Source organism: Sarcophilus harrisii, chromosome 5 (assembly GCF_902635505.1).
Source record: "Sarcophilus harrisii chromosome 5, mSarHar1.11, whole genome shotgun sequence".
Taxonomy (NCBI): domain Eukaryota; kingdom Metazoa; phylum Chordata; class Mammalia; order Dasyuromorphia; family Dasyuridae; genus Sarcophilus; species Sarcophilus harrisii.
The window spans coordinates 205,513,850-205,528,080 of NC_045430.1; the positions used below are offsets into that span (position 1 = coordinate 205,513,850).

The following is a 14,231-nucleotide window of genomic DNA, read 5'->3' on the forward strand; positions in this document are numbered from 1 at the left end:
ACGAGAAACATTCAGTCTTTTAATTCCTTCTTGAAGCCTGTTCACATTTTTCGTCTCATCTGATCTGGTGCGGTGAGATAGGAAGAAAAAAATAAGCATTTCTGCGTAGATGCTATTATCATTCCCATTTTACAGTAGTGGAAACTGAGGCTAACAGAGCCTTGATCAGGCTCCCCCAGCTAGGAAGCGTCTGAGGCTGGTTTTTAGTTCGAGTTTGGCGCTCTGTGCACATGGCACTTAGCGCCTGCCAGGGCACCCGGGCCGTTCCATTGTGCCTCTGATGCCTTACTTCCACGTGCCATCAGGAGAGCGGGGCTTCTACCTAAGAGACACTAAGAGCCGGCGCTCGGAAGGCCGGCCTGGCTTTCTCCAAGGTCACAGACTCGCTTTCAGAGTTCTCGACTAGTGGTGAGAGCGCTCCCGACTCAGCTCTGCTTCTGGGCTCTGCTCCCTCCCCTGCTGATACAGACAAAGATGGGAGGCAGCGCTCACTTGGATCCTCCTCCCGCCATATTGCTTCCCTCTTGGACTCAGGAAATGGGGTTTTTGTAATCATTTTGTAGAAGCACGAGTAAAACTGCACGTTTAAACCATCCCACGGAAAAATGTCAGATTTTAACTTAGTGGTCAATTCAGGCTTGGTGAGTCCTAGAGGGATAGATGGAACTGGAGCTACCGAAGTCTGGCTTGGATCCCAGCTCGGATACTTGCTACCTGGATGACCTTGAGCAAAGCACCTCCCCTTTCTGGGCCTCAGTTTTAGCATCTGTAAAATGGGAATAGCAAGCCTGACAATTGTTGATGGGGGGAGGAGGGGAAAGCAATCAATTTACAGGAAATTCTCCCTTTCTTAGCCCTCCAGGCTTATCTTCACTGTAGGGCAGCAAACGGAAAGCTGAACAAAATGATTCTCAGCCAGAACAAGCCGGATATAGGGGTCCTCAAACTATGGCCGGCGGGACAGATACAGCAGCTGAGGACGTTTATCCCCCTCACCCAGGGCTGTGAAGTTTCTTTATTTAAAGGCCCACAAAACAAAGTTTTTGTTTTTACTATAGTCCGGCCCTCCAAAGTCTGAGGGACAGTGAACTGGCCCCTATTTAAAAGGTTTGAGGACCCCTGGCTGCAAGACAATCAACTAACCTCTAGAGCTCCAGTTGCCTCTGGAGGGGAATCTTTTTTTTTTTTTTTTTTTTTTTAAACTAGTGATTACATAACATAACTGCTGGTGGGAAGTGAGTGTTGGAACCCCCACTTTTACAGATAATAAAACAGAAGCATATTTACTTGACTCAGCTAAGAGCACGTGGTCATTTAATGGCCAAGCTGGGATTAGAACTCTGGCTGAACTGCCATCCATTTGCCTGACTCAAGCTGCAGGACCACAGGGAAGAGCTTGGAGATGAGCGCCAGATGATTCAGTTCCTCTCTTTAACACTCTTCCCCTTTCCCCCCAACTTCTGAGGAAACATCAGATCCTATACCACCAGGCTAGTTCTGAGAGAGGCCCTGGAATCCAAGTTCTTCCCCTCAGCCATGAGGTCATGAAGACCCAGAGAAGGTAAGTGGCCCTGGTCACATAGATAGTGAGAAGTGGGGCCCAGGACAGATTCAGGTCTGCCTGATAAAGTGCTAAAGTCAAAGCCAAAAATCAAACAAACAAACAAAAACCAGGGGCCAGCTATTCAGAATTAACCTTTGTTTAGCCAGTTCTTCAAAATTCAATTCAATTGAACAACCTTTTTTGGTGACTACATGAGATGCAAAGAAAAAGTAATAATCTCTACTCTACAGATTACTTTCTCCTGGAGCTGGGAGGGTGGAGGTAGAGGAGATAGGATTTATTTATAGGTAAAGATAATAAAAGATAATGAAGCAAATGAGAAATCCAGATGGAGTGCTTTAGGAATATTTGAAGCCCGGGGGTGGGGTGGGGGGGTGGGGTAGAATCCTCTCCAATGGAAGGATCAGAGTCACTGTCACCCAAGCAAAGCATTGATGAGTATATTCTGAAAGGCAGAGCTGAGGGGGACATGTACTCTAACCTGAGGAGTTGGGGGAGGAGGAGGACAGCTCCTGAGAACAAACAGAAGTAAAAGCTAGGACACATAGTTTACTAGCCCAGCAGGAGAGGAATGTGAATGAAAGTTTAAAGTTTAAAAGCAGGTAGAAACCAGCCACCAACTACCCTCTAAGGTTTATTTTACTTAAATGACAATAGGGAGCTACTAAAGGTTTCTCAGCAGGAGAGTGACATAGTATTTATTGTGTCTTAGTGAAATTATTTTGGCATCTCTGTGAAAAGTGGCTTGGAGCAGGAGAGAACTGGAAGCAGGGAGATCAATGGGGAGGTTATTATCATAGTCTACAAAGGGGTGATAATGGTTAGAAAAAGATGGTTGAAATGTTAGAGAACATAAAAGATATCTTTAAAGTAGAGGAGCCAGAACCAGTCAGTTAGTTGACTAGATATGGTTTGGGGAGCAGGGGGAGTCAGAGACCTGGGCGGTTGGGAATGTAGTGGTGCTCTCAAAAAAAACATCAGTACTTGCCAGGTAGGGGAGAGGGTGAGGGGAAGGCAGGGGAAAAATTTTGGAACACAAGATTTTGCAAGGATCTTGCTGCACAGGAAAAATCAGATCAAAAGGGGGAAAAATGAGATAGAAAATAAAAATGCAAGCAAATGACAACAAAAAGAGTGAAAATACTATGCTTTGATCCACACTCAACTCCCACAGGCCTCTCTCTGGATGTAGATGACTCTCATCATCACAAGGTCATTGGAACAGGCCTGGATCATCTCATTGTTGGAAAGAGCCACATCCCTCAGAATTGATCATAGTGTAATATTGCTGTTGCTGTGTACAATGATCTCCTGGTTCTGCTCATTTCACTTACATGCAAATGTTTTGAAAATAAAACGGCTTTAATATTAAAAATTTAAAAGAAACATCAAAATTTGAAGGAGGGCCAGGTTTTTGTTTTTTTTGGGGGGAAGAGGGAAGTAAAGAAATGACAAACTCAATTTTAGATATGTTGAAATTGAATTAGCAAAGGGCAGCTAGGTGGCGCAGTAGATAGAGCACCAACCCTGAAGTCAAGAGGACCTGAGTTCAAATATGATTTCAGACCCTTCCTAGCTGTGTGACCCTAGGCAAGTCACAGAAGGAGAAGAAGAAGGAGAAGGAGGAGAAGGAGAAGGAGAAGGAGAAGAAGGAGAAGGAGGAGAAGGAGGAAAAGGAGAAGGAGAAGGAGAAGAAGGAGGAAGAGGAGAAGAAGAAGGAAGAGGAGGAGAAGGAGAAAAACGAGAATAAGGAGAAGAAGAAGGAGAAGAAGGTGAAGGAGAAGAAGGAGAAGAAGGAGAAGGAGGAGAAGGAGAAGAAGAAATTTAATTAGCAAGCAGAAGGTGAAAAAGAGGGAGAAAGAGAAAGCAAGCTACATGAGCCATGGCAAGTCTCAGTTTCCTCATTTATAAATGGATGAGGTGGGACTCACTCAGCTTCCCAGGTCCCTATCAGCTCTAAACTTATGATCCTATGTTCCTATAAGTAAGAGATGGAGCAAGTTTCTAATGGAAAAGAGAGAGATGGGATCAAAGGCAAAAGTATAAAAGTGGACAATCCAATACATGGTCCATTACTGGAGCCCATGCTCAAATTCTTTCCAGCTTGGATCTATCAGAATTGGCATTCTGCATTCAGACTTCCAGAACGTGGTTATCCCACCATAATGATGCATCAGAACATTACTAGAGTGGGTGGCAAACCTCAACTAATATAGTGTGGAAGGGCTTATCCACTGTTCTGCATCAGTGTCTATAAAACCATGTATGCTTCAAATAAGAGAACAAAGGGACTCATCTTCTTTAGCTCAGCACCTCCTGAGGACTAGAGGGCCAGCGTTGTAGTCAGAAGGATCTACCCCTGTGTCACTAGTTGGGTGACCCTTGGCAAGTCACCTAACCTCAGGGGAGAGTTCCATATTGGAAAATCCCTACATTGATATGGGAGGTGGGGAAAGGGAACAAGAATTAATTAATCACCTACTCTGTGCTGGACACTGTGTTAAGCATTTTACAAATATTAGCCCTATTTTAGGCATTAAACAGATACTCCTTTCTAATACTTAATTCACTAATCCCTGAAAGAGAGATCCATGTTTGATGAAGATTGTCAACAAGGGCGGGTCTCCATAAGGTTTCTAGATGGCCCCAAGTTAATCCAGAAGATTCAGTTAACCAGAATTTCCTATTCCCCTTCATTATAATTAGCCAACCAAGATGTGACTATACAAAGGAAGTGGGTCATCCCTGGAAAGACTGGTGAAACTGTGACATCACTTGGAAGACTGCAGATTAATCCCAGTGCTGAGATTTGAGCGTCCACCACCCTCTATGTGATGCTTCTTCCTCATTTCTTTCAGGCACTTTGACTGTAATTTTTCTATGATTTAGTTCCTAGAGCAAAGGCATGGAAAAACAATGTCTGACATTGCTTTATTTATTTTTCCCCACTGGCCCAAGCAATCAGTCAGCCAAATCAAATCAACAAACATTTATTAAGTGCCTCTAGTGAGTCAGGCAGCACTGTTTGAGAGGCTAGGGAATGCAGGAGCATGTTAGAGATCTTGGGGAATGGGAGGGTTGGGCTAGAGCTTAAACTCTTCTTCCCCACTTGTATCCCTGGAGACACAATCTTGAGCATTCCGGCTGCATTCCCTCCCCGGCACCTTTCCTCTTTTCCCTTCCTTCTACTTCCATGTCAACCAGCCCCATGTTTTCCATAGTCAAAAATATCAGACTCAAGAAAAGGAAGAAATGAATCAACAAGCATTTATTAAGTACCTACCAAGGAGCATACACTGCACTTTGCCGAGGAATATAAATAAAAAATGACACAGTCCTTGCCCTCAAGGAGCTTACAGTTTACTGGAAGAATATATGTGTGTGAACGGGTATATACATGCAAGTAATTACAAGATATATACCAAGTAAATTTTTATATTGTGTTGGACGATGAGATCCTAATAATGAGAAATTCAAGAAAGGACTCTCCAAGGTAAAGGCCCTAGAGCTGAGCTTTGAAGGAGCCTGGGAGCTCTGAGAGGTGTAAGTAAAGAGTGAGAGCACTTCAGAGATGAGGGACAGATATTCTCATGCAAAGGGGATGGTAGCTGTAATGTCCAATTCGAGGAAGAGCTGGCCAATTAGGCCAGAATATGGAGGAGTCTGTGAGATGGAATAACACGTAATTCACCAGGAAAGACAAGCAAGAGTCAGGTTGTGCTTTAAATGCTGAACATGGGAGGCTGTCTTTTAATTTAATGATGCTGGGGATCTTGGGAAATTTCTTGAGTAGGAGAGCGAACTAGTCAGACCTACACTAGGAATATCAATTTGGAAGCTGAATGAAGGAGGTTTGCAGAGGGGAAAGGCTGGATCCAGAGAGGCCAATTAGGAAGCTATTGCAATAATCCAGGTGAAAAATATCAAAGGCCCTGGACTAGGAGAATTACGATGTGGGGACATAGAAGAGACTGAATGTGAGAGGAGACATTGAGGAGTCAGAATCCAGGAGACTTTGCAACTGACTGGATGTGGAAGCTGAGTCAAGAAGGATTTCCAGGTTTCTAATTTAGACATCTGGAAGAAAGGTGGTGTCCTTGATAGAAATAGGGAAGGAAGGACAGAGGTGGGTTCAGGGGAAAGAAAACAAGTTCTGGATAATGTGAGTCTGAGACTCATAAGGGACTTTCAGGTGAGATATCAAGCCAGCAATTGAAGACGTGGAACTGGGGAAGAGAGATGAGGGCTAGATATGCAGATTTGGGAGCTGGCTATATATTTGAAAGGGTAGTTGGATTCTTGGGAGCCGATGAAATCACAGATGAGCAAGAGAGAAGAGAAGAGTGCTCAAGATATACACACTCATAGTGGGTAAAACAAGATCCTACCAAGGACTCTGAAAAAGCAGAGTGCAATAGATCAAAAGATAATAACTATGACCAAGCACTATAATAAAAAACCCAGGCATCTACAGGGACTGAAGTAGCTCAGAAATAGGAAAGGAACATGATTAAAAACAGCCAACTGAGAACTATTGGACGCAATGGACTACAACAGAGAGGACCTTGGATTTAGATTTAGAGGACCTATGTTTAGCCTTTCACCTGGGTCCACTGGCCAGATGTAGATCAGGACAACTGGAGATGGTCCTCAAGAGGGACCAAGAGGGAGATTAGACCAGCAGAGGTCATTATCCTCTCCTTGGTCTTCTCTAGTAGTATATCACCCCTGCCTTATGTAAAATGACTCAGCCACTACCCAAGAGATTTCAAGTTACTCCCTTTTATTGGCCCAGATTTAAAGAATAAAACCTTCTTCCAAGTGCCTTCTCTTGTCACTCCCCTTCCACTATGTAATTAGGAGCCTTTATCAGTCTCCTTTCTTCTGAACCCAGGCCTACATTTTTTTTTTTTGTTGTTGAATGTAATAATGAATCTTTATTCTCTCTCTTTTTTTAATAGCTTTTTATTTGCAGGATATATACATGGGTAACTTTACAGCATTAACAATTGCCAAACCTCTTGTTCCAATTTTTCACCTCTTACCACCCCCCCAGATAGCAGGATGACCAGTAGATGTTAAGTACATTAAAATATAAATTAGATACACAATAAGTATACATGACCAAAACGTTATTTTGCTGTACAAAAAGAATCAGACTCTGAAATATTGTACAATTAGCTTGTGAAGGAAATCAAAAATGCAGGTGGGCATAAATATAGGGATTGGGAATTCAATGTAATGGTTTTTAGTCATCTCCCAGAGTTCTTTTTCTGGGTATAGCTAGTTCAGTTCATTACTGCTCCATTAGAAATGATTTGGTTGATCTCGTTGTTGAGGATGGCCAGGTCCATCAGAACTGGTCATCGTATAGTATTGTTGTTGAAGTATATAATGATCTCCTGGTCCTGCTCATTTCACTCAGCATCAGTTCGTGTAAGTCTCTTCAGGCCTTGCTGAAATCATCCTGTTGGTCATTTCTTACAGAACAATAATATTCCATAATATTCATATACCACAATTTATTCAGCCATTCTCCAACTGATGGACATCCATTCAGTTTCCAGTTTCTAGCCACTACAAAAAGGGCTGCCACAAACATTCGTGCAAATACAGGTCCCTTTCCCTTCTTTATAATCTCTTTGGGATATAATCCCAATAGTAACACTGCTGGATCAAAGGGTATGCACAGTTTGATAACTTTTTGAGCATAGTTCCAAACTACTCTCCAGAATGGTTGGATTCGTTCACAACTCCACCAACAATGCATCAATGTCCCAGTTTTCCCACATCCCCTCCAACAATCATCATTATTTTTTCCTGTCATCTTAGCCAATCTGACAGGTGTGTAGTGAAGTGACTTGGACAAGTTCACATAGAACTTAACCCATTTTCTCCCTGGTCCCTAACTCGCCCTTTTTGGCCTGAGCCCTACCAGCCACCACATCCTTGATGTCCAAACACAGAACAGCACCAGTTTGATTTCACATTGCTATGGCAATCAGCCTAATTCAATTTCTTTGAGCCCTCCCCATATCGCAGAACCTCTTTCTGTCCAGTTATTTTTCTTATGTCTCATTTCTCTATGTCTCTATGTCTCAATTCCAACACTTAGGACCAGCTCAACCACCTTCATCTCCCTCAGTGAGCTGGGTGACTCACTTAACCCTGTTTACCTCAGTTTTCTCACCCATAAAATGAACTGGAGAAGGAAATCCCAATGGAAAGGAAACAACTGAAATTAACACCCTCAGTGAACCCAGTATTTCACCAAAACAAACTACTTGTTGGGAGGGAGAAGTTAAATCACACCAGCTTACCTTATCCGCCTAGGTGAAATGGGGTGCTTTCATCACATGAAGGAATGAGGAAGTAATTTTTCTTTTTCTTTTAGGTTAAATATATGTAATTTAAACATAATTTCATTTTCCATGTTGTGAAGAAAAATCAGACCAAAAGGGAAAAAAAAAACAAGCAAACAAACAACAAAAAATGTGAAAATACTAAACTTGATCCATATTCAGTCTCCATGGTTCTCACTGGATGGGGATGGTATTTGAGGAAGTAATTTTTAAAAGGAGTGACAGAGAAACCTACAGAGCAAATGGAAAATAATCTCCTCAGTGGAACAGATCTAGTTTGGAAAGACCTCCTACAGAAGGTAGTCAGGTATGCAACAGGTAATGATGAAAAGGGAGAGCATTTCAGGCTTAGAAAGCAACCATGATGACAAATGAAGTTAGGAGCTAGAATGTCAGCTCTGAGGAACAACAAAGATCTTCATGATTAAAATATTTGGTGGAGAATGAAGAATTAAAATACTAGAAAGGTCGAAAGAGGCCAAGTTATGAAGGGCTTCAGATGTCAAGCAAAGAAGTTTATCTTGGATCTTGGAGGTAATAGGGAGGTACTCTTGGAGTTGGGAGACGGGAAGGTTGGGGAAGAGGGAAGGAGTAGGGACAGATGGGTAGCCAGATCAGCCCTTTAGGAAAAGCACTTTGTTTGGAGACACCGAAGTTAGGGAGAGGGGCCTTTGGAAAGAGAGGGACTGTGTGACTGGTGAGATCTTAAATGACCAAACTTGGCAACAATTGGATGTACTATTTCTTTTCTTTTTTGTTTCTACTTCCTCTCCTCTTGTCTAAAGAATCTTTGTAAAAAATGGCTTAGGTGGTTTTATAGATACCCTTAAAATATGTTTTATTCTTTCTTTTTTTTTTTGTTTTATGAATCATGGTGGGAGAGAAAATCAGAGCAAAATGGAAAAACCATGGGAGAGGTAAAAAAAAAAACATAAAAAAGAAGTGAATATAGCATGTGTTAATTTATATTCAGTCTCCTTAGTGCTTTTTCTGGATGCAGATGGCATTTTCTGTTCAAAGTCTATTGGGATTGCCTTGGATCACTGAACCCCTGAGAAGAACTCAGCCTTTCATAGTTGATCGTTGCACATTCTTGCTGTTATTGTGTACAATGTATTCCTGGTTTTGCTTGTTTCCCTCAGCATCAGTTCGTGTAAATCTTTCCAGATCTTTGTAAAATCAGCTTGTTCATCATTTTTATAGAACAGTAATATAGTAATAATAATATTCCATTACTTTCATATGCCACAACTTGTTCAGCCATTCCCTAGTTGATGGACATTTATTTATTTTCTAATTCTTTGTTACATGAAAAAGAGCTACTACAAATATTTCTGCATGTGGGTCCTTTTCCATTCTTTACGATTTCCTTGGGATACAGACGCAGTAATGGCACTGCGGGGTCAAAGGGTAGACACAATTTTAGAGCCCTTTGGGCAGATACCCTTAAAATATTAAAAAAAAAAAAAAGTCACTGGATTTCATGAATTTGGTTTGTACTTTACACTCTTCAAATTTCGTTTGGCCCCATCCCATGTCCCACTGCCCTGCTCCTTTTATCTCTCCATTTTGATCTTGTTTCTTAGGAAGAAAACATAAGTTTCTGTCTAGAGCATCCCCCCCAAGTTGTCTCAGCATCCTCATTACTATGGCTATAGCTCTGGTTGGTGCAGAAATCTGTCACACTCTTTCTGAAGCAGGTTTTGCCTATATCCTAGGTATAATAGATGCTATTTCTTTTAAGGATATGGTGTAGGTCTGGGCCGTTTCTGGTATCACATGTGCTGTTCCTGGAGCATTGCCCCTTCTGTTCACTTTTCAGTTATGACTGACTCTTTGTGACCCTAATTGGGGTTTTATTGGCTAAGATAATAGAGTGGCTTTCCATTTCCTTCTCTAGCTCATTTTACAGATGTGGAAACTGAGGCAAATAGGGTGAAGTGATTTGCCCAGGATCACACAGCTGGTAGGTGTCTGAGGTCAGATTTGAACTCCTGTCTTCAGACCCAGGATAAAATGCTGGGATAAAAGCACAGACAGAAGTTTATGGTTGGTCTCAATATGTTGTTTGCCTCTTAACCTTGTGATGGGACAACTGTGTCAAAGGGTACTTCCCATGGGGCAGTGAGCTGACCACTCAGACTTTAAAAGGAGAGTCAATTTCTGGTTTTATTCTCTTCTGAATGTGTGGCTTGGGACTCTCTTAGATATTCCATGACAGGGGGAGAAGGACTCCTCCACAGACCTGGCAGCTAGCAAGGCTTTTTGTACCAGTTAGTTAAAGGATGCTGGCATCTAGGGGAGCCTGAGAGCGGATCTCAGGGCCTTGGCTGTCTCCTCTTCTGTTTTGTGCTCCCCTCACCCCTACGCCAAACCCACATGACTGAACAGCAATCCTGAGATGCGTAGTTCCAGCTTGAGTGTTTGTTTTATGGACTGAGAGGTCTACAGTCTCTGACCAGGTCAGGACATGCGTCCCAAAGGTAATACAATAATTCTCAAGAGATGTTCATTTGCAAGAAGGCAACTCAAAGCCAGGTAAAATTATATGAAGAAGTTGCTTGGACAAAGCAGAGCCAAGATAGGTGAAACAGTTGCTTAGAAAAACCATAAACTGTTTCAAGTTTTGATGTATAAAATATCATCAAGTGCCTAATAGGAGTTACGGTTACTGTTTCATGTTTTAAGTCTTTGTCAGGATACTTTGCTTTTCTCTTTTGTGGGAGAGGAAATAAACAGCCGCCCTATTTCTCTACCTTGTACAATGACTGCCTTTCTAGAAGAGATCCTGATAATCTTCTGGGGAAGACCAGACACAAGCCAAGCTCAAGCCTGGTTTAAGGGATCATCCTTATCTTCTACTCCTACTCTGGGGAGGAGGATGAGGGAGCCAGACACAAAAGAGAAAGAGCCAGTCTCCTTGTGGACCCAGAGCTGGGGAAAGGAACACCTAATAACCTGTGGCCAGCATGTCCCTATTATATAGGGATGGCTGAACTGAAGGTGTAGGAAGAGTTTGTGGAAACCGAAAACTGCAAGACACAGAGGCCATAACAGACAAATTTCCAAGCACAACCCTGGGAAAGGAAATACCTTCAAGTTCGCGGTCTCATTCCTCTTAGGCTTCCCTCGTGTCCTTTAGGCCCCTCTGCCTATTTTCAGAGCTGGCTAAGTGCCATTTGGGGCAGGCCCAGGTGTTCTGGGCCCCTTCCCATTTCCTGCTTCTGTTGTTCTCACTTTGTCAGCTCTCACACCCTTCTCCTCCCCCAGTGGCCTCTTGCTGTCCACTGCTTTACTCAGATTCCCCGTGCTCAGTCTTGCCTTTGACCCAAGGGCAAAGGCTCTGGGCCAGATTCTTTCTATCATGTCTAAATCCTCTGGCAACCTAAGGGGAGGGGCTCGAACCAAAGCATTTAAAGTTTAAACCTTGGAGTGGCTAGAGCCCAAGGAGCCAGAAGAACATGACTGCTACTGTGAAGCCGCCCATCCACATTCCCAGTTGTCTATGGCGGAAGTTCCTGGCTCCTACTGACAGACCCAGGTTTAGCCACCTATCAGTTCCCCTGTTCCCTGACTTTGACTCTGTGTTCCTAGTCTTTACGCTGTCCAGATCTTGATTGTAACACCCTCTGCTGTTTACTCTCAGAGTAAAACCTGAGCTATTAGTCATGTTGATTCTCAAATCCAGGTTCTTACTTTTCCTATCAGAAACTGCAATCCTTTCTCTAGAGGTGAATCTCAAGCAATTGGGTGTTGGTAAATGTTTAGTGACCTACTGGAGGGGAATTTACTTAGATATGTTTTAATTTAATCTGAATAATTAATATCATTTCCATCGATTAAAAAAAAAACAATAAATAAACAATAAACAAGTCAAGCCCAGATTTGTGACATTTGCTGATTTCCATGCTGTAAATGCACACATTGAAAATTTAACAGTTGACTCTTGGGAATGTTTGAAAAGGCTCCAGGTGCAAGAGGTGCTCAGAAGTGAGAAAATGCACCTTTCCTGATACTTTGTGGAGATGAGGAACAATGAGTGTAGAACACTGCCTACATTTTTCAGCCTCGTTGATCCATTAGTTTTGAGCTGAATTATTTGTTTGTTTGTTTATTCATTGTTACAATGGATGGTTCTTGGGCTCAGGAACTGGAGAGAGAGATATTGGAAATGAAAATGGTGTGTAAAAGACAAAAAAAATTAATTAAAAATTTAAGGAATATTTTTGTGTTATCTATTAAAATCTACATCGCCAGTTCCTATAGATATATTTTAATGCCAAAATAAAAGCATTTCTTCTGATATTTAATGAGAGTTATCAAGGTAAATAATCAGGGATCTCCACACTCATACACCAAGAACGACTGCCATCACCTTCCCCCTTAAATCCATCCTTCCTCCAAAATTTCCTGCAGGTAAGTCTCTCTCCACTCCCATCCACACTCCACTCAGCTGTCAAAGTAATCTTCCTAAAATTGGTTGGTTGGTGATTGTCCTTCATTCTTTTTTTTTTTAATTTAATTTTATTCATTATGAACTTAAATACAAAATGACAAAAAAGCAATAGTCCTTCATTCTTGAAGAGGACCAAAATGCATCATTATGTTGGGGTCAAGTCATAGTTTCTTCTGAGCCTATTCAATTCTGCTTTGCTCATAGAACACAGCCCTTTCTGTGAGGGTACGCCTGCCATGCTGGAAGTCCTGTGCCAGTATCTCCCATGTCATACAATCAGTTCTAAAGTTCTTAAGGCAGACCTTGAGAGTGATCACCTTGTGAGTGCTCACCCTGTGTAAGTTTTCTATAAAATAATCTTTTTTGGCAAGCATACATTCTAACAATGTGACCAGCCAATGGTGTTGCTCTCTCTGCAGTGAGTTGGAACACTTGGCAATTTAGTTCTAGAAAGGACCTCAGGGTCTGCTCTCTTATCCTGCCAGGTGATCTTCAGAATCTTCCTAAGACAATTCAAAAGGAAGTGATTCAGGTTCCTGGCATGGGGCTATATCCTGTCCAGTTTTCACATATCAGCACAAGGACTCTGTAGACCTTCAGCTTGATAATCAGTCTAATACCTTTCCTCTCCTACACTTTCTTTCACAGCCTCCCAAACACTGAGCTATCTCTGATAATGCTTGGGTCGGTCTCATTATGGTCACCCTGGAAAGTATCCTGCTGAGGTAAGTGAATTTATCCACAGCTTTGAAAAAGGAACTATTTGCTGTAACTGATAGTTCCACAAATGGATGGTGTGGGACTGGCTGATGGAGGACCTGTGTTTTCTTATTGTTAATTGTTAGGTCAAAATTAGCACAAGCAGCAGAGAATTGATCCATATTTTGTTTTACCTCAGCTTCAGGAGTCTCTATTGAGTGCACAATCATCTGCAAATAAAAAATCATGCATCAATACTTCTTAAAGTACAAGTTTGATCCAATCACCTCCCTTTCCAACAAACTCCAATGACTTTATATCACCTTCAGGGCAAAATACAAAAATCTGTTTGGTATTCAAGCTTGTCCCTACCCTCATCTTTCTGGTCTTTTTAACACAAAAAAATCTCTCCCCACCTTTACCACCTCCCTCATAAGACGCTTTGTCTCCTCTCATTCCAGACATTTTTCCTCTGTGCCTCTTCTTAACTCAACCCCTGGCTTCCTTCAAAACACTGCTAAAATTCTACCTCCAGTAGGAAGCCTTTCCCAATGCCCCTTAATTCTAATGTTTTCTCTTTGTTAACCTATATCTAGCTTGTTTGTAAATACCTGCTCACATGTTGTCTCCCCTATTACAGTGTGAGTTCCTTGAGAACAGGATCTATTTTTTGCCTTTCTCTGTATCCCCAGTATTTAGCATAGTAGGAACGTAATAAATATTTGGTAAAAGACTGAATAATTAAAGTTAAATACAAAAATACTTACAGCAATGCTTTTTGTAGTAGCAGAAAAGTGGAAATGAAATACATACCTATTAATTAGAGAATAGATCAACAAAATAATGATATACACATATATGTATATAATGAAATACTTTTGTGCCCTAAGAATACAAGAACATAAGGAATTTAGAAAAAACATGGGAAGGACTTTATGTAAAAAGTAGAGCAGGGAAGTAAGCAGAAAAGTAAGCAGAAGCAGTGGGGGGAAATATATTTAAAACTCTCCTCTGAGTGTATGTATATATCTTTATCTGTCTCTCTCTCTCTGTTTTATTTATATACGTATGTATCATATATACAATAATTTGCCTTTAAGTATAAGCTTTTAAATGTATATTTAAAATAGATATTAAATTATAATTAAAT

The 14,231-nt window shown here is 41.5% G+C and overlaps 1 long non-coding RNA gene across 1 annotated transcript in view; it reads left to right on the top strand.

Annotated features, from left to right (window-relative positions):
* The first annotated feature begins 1,096 nt into the window (after positions 1 to 1,096).
* Positions 1,097 to 14,231, top strand: part of LOC116419428 — a 34,578-nt gene continuing 21,443 nt past the window's right edge. Inside the window, exons 1-2 of the long non-coding RNA XR_004229739.1 lie at positions 1,097 to 1,561; positions 13,031 to 13,107. This is a non-coding gene — a long non-coding RNA (uncharacterized LOC116419428). The remainder of the gene's footprint in view (positions 1,562 to 13,030; positions 13,108 to 14,231) is intronic.